This window comes from Psammomys obesus, unplaced genomic scaffold, assembly GCF_907164565.1.
Source record: "Psammomys obesus unplaced genomic scaffold, mPsaObe1.curated_primary_1811, whole genome shotgun sequence".
Lineage (NCBI taxonomy): Eukaryota > Metazoa > Chordata > Mammalia > Rodentia > Muridae > Psammomys > Psammomys obesus.
Genome location: NW_026596244.1, coordinates 7619792 through 7626339, shown reverse-complemented (window position 1 = coordinate 7626339; position 6548 = coordinate 7619792). Strand labels below are relative to the sequence as shown.

The following is a 6548-nucleotide window of genomic DNA, read 5'->3' as shown; positions in this document are numbered from 1 at the left end:
GTGTGTGTGTGTGTGTGTGTGTGTGTGTGTGTGTGTGTGTGTGTGTGTTTGCTGCTGTACCAGTTATCATATGCCTCAGGGTCAGGGAACTGCGCTTCTCCATCCTTGGTATAAATGTGTGATGATTCATTTTGTCACGGTTGTATTTCTCTTGAAGAAAACCATTATTGTATTTATGAAGCTCTTAAGATCTGATACATATCAGTGAAACACAGTATTGATTTTCCCTGTTAAATGTTTGAATTGTGTGTCTGCCACTTCTTACATAGGGATTCTCAGCTTTGCTTTTATGTCAGTTATTTTTCAAAGGAGGAGTAGAGGAATGGTCAGGTAGTGTGTGGCCTGTGTGAGTTCAGGGTATGGCTTAAATTTGTAACGTTGAAACTAATTTTGTTTTTAAGGAAACAAATACTTTGCATTGGACATCCTAATAGGAAATAGTATTAGTTAAGGATTTTGATAAATTTCATGAAGTTGGGATATCTTTCATAGTTCTGGGACGATGTATTTCATTTTATCGAGAGAGAGAGAGAGAGAGAGAGAGAGAGAGAATAGAATTAACTCAACTGTTAAAGTAATTATATGCCCCACTCAATTTTCTAACACACTGTAAATTGTTTGAAAGCAGTAGTTGGAATAAGTACAATGAAGCCACGGCTTAGGTATATAAGTACTTTTTAAGCATCATATGGATTCTTAATGTGCTTAGTTACCAATCAGAACTGTACACACAGTATAAATACTATTTCCTAAGCTGTTTCTTAATTTTGCTAACACAATTATGGCTTTATAGAATTTATCTTTTCTATGTAAATGTACATTTCTACTTTAAATGTAAAAAAGCAAAAATGCTTTTTTTTTGTGTTTATAAAACGTTTTTAAAATTACACTTTTGTGTTCGTAATGGTTCTCTAGAGGAATATAACAGATAGAATGTATAAATATATACACACACATTCTGATAAATCTCATATATATGCATATATGTGCTATTCTGATAATCTGATATACATACATACATACATACATCTGTATATGTATGTCAGATTATCAGAATAGCTTACAGGCTGTGGTCCAGTTAGTTCAACAGTGGCTGTTTACCAACAGGAAGTCTGAGAATCCAGTAGTTGTTTAGTCTGTGAGGCTGGGTGTCTGGTGTTCAGTATATGCCAGCATCCTGAAGAAGTAGGCTACAGTGCCATTAAAGCAATGCACTTACCAGCAGCAGTGAAGAAGGCAGCAGTGAAGAGGGCTTCCTTCATGTTTTCTATAGTCTTTTATTTAGGCTGCTTCCCGAAGGTGTGGCCCACTTTAAAGGTGGATCTTCCCATATCAACAGATCTGGATTAAAAGTGAGTCTTCCCACTTCAATGATTTAAGAAAAAAAAAATTCCTCAACAGGTGTACCAAGCCACTGGGGTTCTAATTAATATCAGATGTAGTCATTTTGACAACCAAGAGTAGCCACCATAGCTTTTATATCACATTTTTGAGTTAGATGTTTTGGGATAAATTTTATCTTTTATTTATGTTTTTTTAATATAAAGCTACAACTGATTTAGGTTGTTAATATATAATTTCATTAAGATAGCATTTATTTATTTATTTATTTACTTATTAATTTATTTATGAATTTGCTTTTTTGTGCATTTTGAGATGGGATTTTCACTATGCAACCCAGGCTGGCTTGGAACTTGCTATGTAGACTAGGTTGGCTCTGAATTCACACAGTTCCTCTTGCCTCTGCTTCTGCCTCTGGAGTGCTGGAATTTAGAGCATATGCCACTGCTCTTACCCCCAGCATTGGTACTTTTAAAAACATTTTAGCTAATTTGAAAATTAAAGCAATGTTCAAATCCTGTAAAACACTTACTTTGTTTTATTTTACTGTGAAGGCTCATAAAGATGAACTTATGAGAAATATTAAAAAAGCATTAAAATTAATTTAGTTACAAATATAAAAATATCAGGTTGATTATATTCCATTTCATTACTCTAAGTTAACTATATATCTCAGGGTTGAATATGAAAAGATATATATGAAAGTTGTGTGACTGTTTTCTTGTCACAGTGGCATATAAATGTCTAAGGAAACATTTCACTAATTCACCATAATTCAGAATCTCATTTCAGTTTTTTATACTGTCATCTGATTGTGAGTTTAATTTATCTAATTTTTGGAGTCTTAGCCTTAAGAGTTACTGGGAAAAAGGTATTTCAGGCTTCATAGTCAGTCCTTAGCTCATGTAAGTTAGTATGTATGGGAAAGCACCCTGTGGCTCAAGCAGATTTTTCATTGTTCTGTCAATATGAAGTAACCATAGTCTTGAAACATTGTAGAGAAGAGCTACTTGCTTACCACTCAGAACCAGTAAGTATGAGTTTTAACTTTGGAGAGTGCCGAGGGGCATGAACTCACTGGAATGAGAGGGTGTCTGGCAGACTGGGGATCCAGATAGCAGCCCTACATGTAGCGGGGTGTGCTGTAGTGATGGCCCTCACTGGCATTTCTTTCAGGAGAAAGCTTGATGGGCCATGTGGCAGAGTAGCCGGCAAGTGATGGTGGCTTTGGACGGTAATTCAGAATTACAGACAGGGGAGGAGCTAGAGCTGCTTCTGACTTGTTTAGCTTGGTTGTTAAACAAGGAATGGTGCCTTTGATAGCTCTAACCAAACACTGAGGAAGTGAGGTAGGTGAAATGAACAGTTTATTTTAGGTATATTGTGTCGCAGGCATTGACAAACATGAGAACTGAGGACATGAAAAGGGCGTCTTGTTAACTGGTTCACCTTCAGATGGGTAGAGGGAGGGTTAAACAGAGAGACCACAGATGGAAAAAGAGGGGTTGGTATGGTTATGTCTGAAGGCAACAGGACAGACTTGGACAGCTTTAAAGCCATGCCATCCTGCCCACCCTAACACTTAAGTGCAGAAGTACCTCCCCGCCTGTCTTAGCAGGCTATGCAGCATTGCCAGTGCCAACATAAATGCGGAATTTCCTGGAGCCCATTGAATTTTGGAAGTGAGATAGTATGCAGTATTAATTTATGAATAATGGTTTGGGCTGCTTTTATCTTGTGTGAATGTTCCTGAGTATGTGTCCGTGCAGGCAGCATGCTTTTATTACTTCTTGAGTTATGTGATGTTGATTGAACTACATTGTGAACTGCCGCACTGTTTTCCACAGTGGCTTTAGTTCCTTCATCCATAACGGCCATTGAGATGTCTGGCTGCTTCATGTCGTTTCTAGCGCTGTACTGTCACACCCTTAGGTCAACCGTTTTAATAGCTGTGTGACTTTGTTGTTGTGTTTTTGTTTTTGTCATGGTGGTTTTATTTTGAGCTGGGCTGTACCAGGGTTCTTGACATACCAGGCAAGAGATCTACTAGTGAGCTGTGATGACACCAGCCTGAGATTTTTTTTCTTCTCTGTGTTATTGGCTACTTCTTTTTCTTCTTTAGTGAATTTAGTTCAGATCTTCTGTTTTTGTTGTTTTTTTTTTTAAAGGACTCGATTACTTACTTTGACTTGTAAACATTTTGTGTATTCTCGATACAATTCTTTTGTTAAATATGTTTTTAAAAACTTAGTTACCTGCATTTTCTTAAGTGAAAGCCAAGGCTTTAAATTAAAAATGCAATATTTACTGTGTGTGTGTACACATGTGTGGTGTGTGTGATCAGAGGCACAGGGAAGTTAAATGACAGACTGTCAGTGGGAATCACTTCTTCGAGGGACTCAGGGACTGAACTCAGGGTCCCAGGCTTGGTGGGAAATACCTTTATCTCTGGCCATATTGTTGGCTCTAAACTGGAGGCTTTTAATTTTAATTGAAAACTGTTTTTGTCAAATCTCATTTGTATTTTTTACTTTGGGTGTCCTGTTTATGACGTCTTAAGCTGGTGTCACAAATTATTCTTATGCTTTTCTTTCCTAGAAATTTAATCTTAACAGTTTTTCCATTAGTGTCTGAGATCTATTTTGAGTTAATTTTTCAGAGTGGTCTTTCTTAATTTTGTATGTGGAATGCTATAGTTTTAGGAAAATTCATTGAGTACTTAGAAGCCTTTGAGGTATGTATGTGTATATGTATGTGAGGCTGTGCTTCCCATGGGATGAGCATGTGGAGGTCAGAGGATAGCTTTGTGAAGTTGGTTTTCTCCTTCTGCCTTTATGTGGGTTCTGAGCGTAGAGCTCAGGTCACAGGACTTTTGTGGCTTCTGTCTGAGCCATCTTGCCTGTCCCAAAAGAATATTTCTTAATTTGTTGAATTACCTTTACATGCTTAAAAAACAAAACACTGAATTAATTATAAAACATTTACATAAAATATTTAACTTAAAAACAAAAACATCAAAAGCCACCTAATCAGATCTGGAGTTTCTTTGTGTGTTTGTCTGCATTTGTGTATATATTGTGATACATTTGTTATAAATACCAATTTTGTTCTTTGTTAGTATAGTTTTTGTGGTTCTGTCTTCCCATCTAGATTTATCGGGATTGAGGGTGCCAGTTAGGATCTGACTGCGCTGCCTGGATGAAGGCAAACATCATGGCCATGAGCATAGTGCATCTTTTAATGTCGGGCTTTAGAATTTTTTCCTTTCAAATCTAAGTCTCACATATCTCATGAGTCTTAATCCCAAACTTTTAATAATAAATCAAAGGATTCTACCACTTCAGCTTATAAGAGAAACTCTGAAGCAGATTAAACAATGTCAACAGTGTTGCATTTTGGTGGAAATGGAAGGAACAGTCCATTTACTCATACCACATGTGTGATTCATGAGAAAAACCCTCATTTCCCTCAGCCGAGCCTAACAAATTGGCATTGTATCACTCGCTAACCTTGTAGTAAATTATATGTGTGTGTGAGTGTCCTTTTCCTCGTTTCAAACAGGTTTTGTTTAGGCCCTGTGTTACAAAGACGCAGCTAACATTTTACCTCTTGAAGTGTGCCATGTTTGATACATGGCTGTGATTTCATAATGTTCGTGTAAATTCGTTTCAAGACTGGGATGTTTAGGTTTTATTCCTGAGATGATGTTAGGTTCTTTCTGTTTTATTGTCAGTGTGAGTCACTCATCAACTCGCCTGTCCCTTTTAATTCATTACATACTTCTTAATGTTTTTTTTTTCCCTTCTTCCTTGAATTTTACAAGAATTGGTTTGTTTGTAGATGTACGTTGGAGCTAGCTGTCTTCTGTCTTTGCCTCAATGTGCTCAGTTTTGCACAGGGAAATGGTGAACAGTAAAGAGGTGTTTTTTGTGTGTGTGTCACTGCACGTGTCTGTGCTGAAGGGAGGGTTTGCCTTGGACCAAAACTTTTAAAGAACCAGTTGGCCAATGTCTGTGCCAAAGCGCGGTGATCAGCAGAGACCTGCTTGTGCCGCTGTGTAGAATGATAGCAGCAGATCCATTTAGCTGAGCTGACCGTAGCAGACCTGTCACGAGGACATAGACACGTGCAGAGTGTAGCCCCCATTACCACTGTCCCAGGCTGGCCTGGGTCGTGGCAGGAGAGAAACCTCCTCTGTGTAGTGCAGTGTGCCAGGTAAGAACAACTTTATCTCTGCAAGGGAGAGCCAGGCAGCTTCCCCCAGCCCTGCCCGCCTGTGATGATGTAAGTGTGTGTCAGTCTTTACCAGGCTGATCCCTCTGGCTGCTGGCATACAGTTGAGCTCCTTTTTGGTGGAGAGCAACCAGCTCTTAGCGATGCTTTAGTACTTGTTAATAACAGAAATTGCAGCCGCTAGCTCACGTGAGCATTTGACCTTGAAGACTCCGAAGGAGAACAGACGTTGCCGGTTTCCCTGCTCGTCCTTGACTTACAAAAGTGGATAATGAATTAATAGAAATTGATAAAGAGTGTCTGTCAGGCAGCTGCTGAGGTCATGAGGCTGGTATGCGGAAAAAGTGCCCATACAACACACGTCATACATAATGCAGCCCAGAGAGGTGGGTGGGTCATGGAAGCAGGAAGCGCGCCTCCCAAGGAATGTTGGCTCGGCTAGAGCCACAAGCCGGGAGGGCATAGGCTCAACAGAAGCTAACTGGGAAATGGGAGCGCTCGCTGCCGCTGCCGCAGCGCCGGCCCCGTGGAAGTAGACGGTGGCAGCTCTGTTGCTGTGCTGGGGCTTCACAGACACTGGAGACAGTGCAGGTTGGATTTTTAGAAATTCAAATGCTCGTGCTACAAATACCAGGTGCTCAGTACTTCTCTCAAGGGACTGAGCAAGGGGCGGGACGGTAGGGGGAGGCAGTGAGAGGAGCCCTTGTTATTTTTGTTTGTGCTGCGCTTGCAAGTGAAGGTTAAATGATGGGCTTCCCTATGCAGAGGCAGCAGACTCTGCCTTTGAGTGCTTGCTGGTGGTGGAGGGTTTCTAAGCGAGATGCTGAAATGTGTGTGTGGCTTCCAAATACATAGGGAGTCCTAGCCAGTTAGTCCATTCTATTGGCACAGTTTGTAACTCCCCCTACCCCCACCCCAGACACACATACACACACACACACACACACACACACACACACACACACACACACACA

At 40.0% G+C, this 6548-nt stretch overlaps 1 protein-coding gene across 7 annotated transcripts in view; it reads left to right on the top strand.

Annotated features, from left to right (window-relative positions):
* The window catches only part of Rapgef2 (Rap guanine nucleotide exchange factor 2), a 221891-nt gene that overhangs the window by 93145 nt on the left and 122198 nt on the right, over nt 1-6548 (top strand). The window contains exon 1 of one of the 7 annotated variants that reach the window (XM_055596552.1): nt 6104-6165. The exons of the other annotated variants lie outside the window; for them this stretch is intronic. The gene's annotated coding sequence lies outside the window, so the exon portion shown is untranslated. Of the gene's footprint in view, nt 1-6103; nt 6166-6548 lie in introns of those variants that run through there. 7 annotated transcript variants of the gene reach the window in all.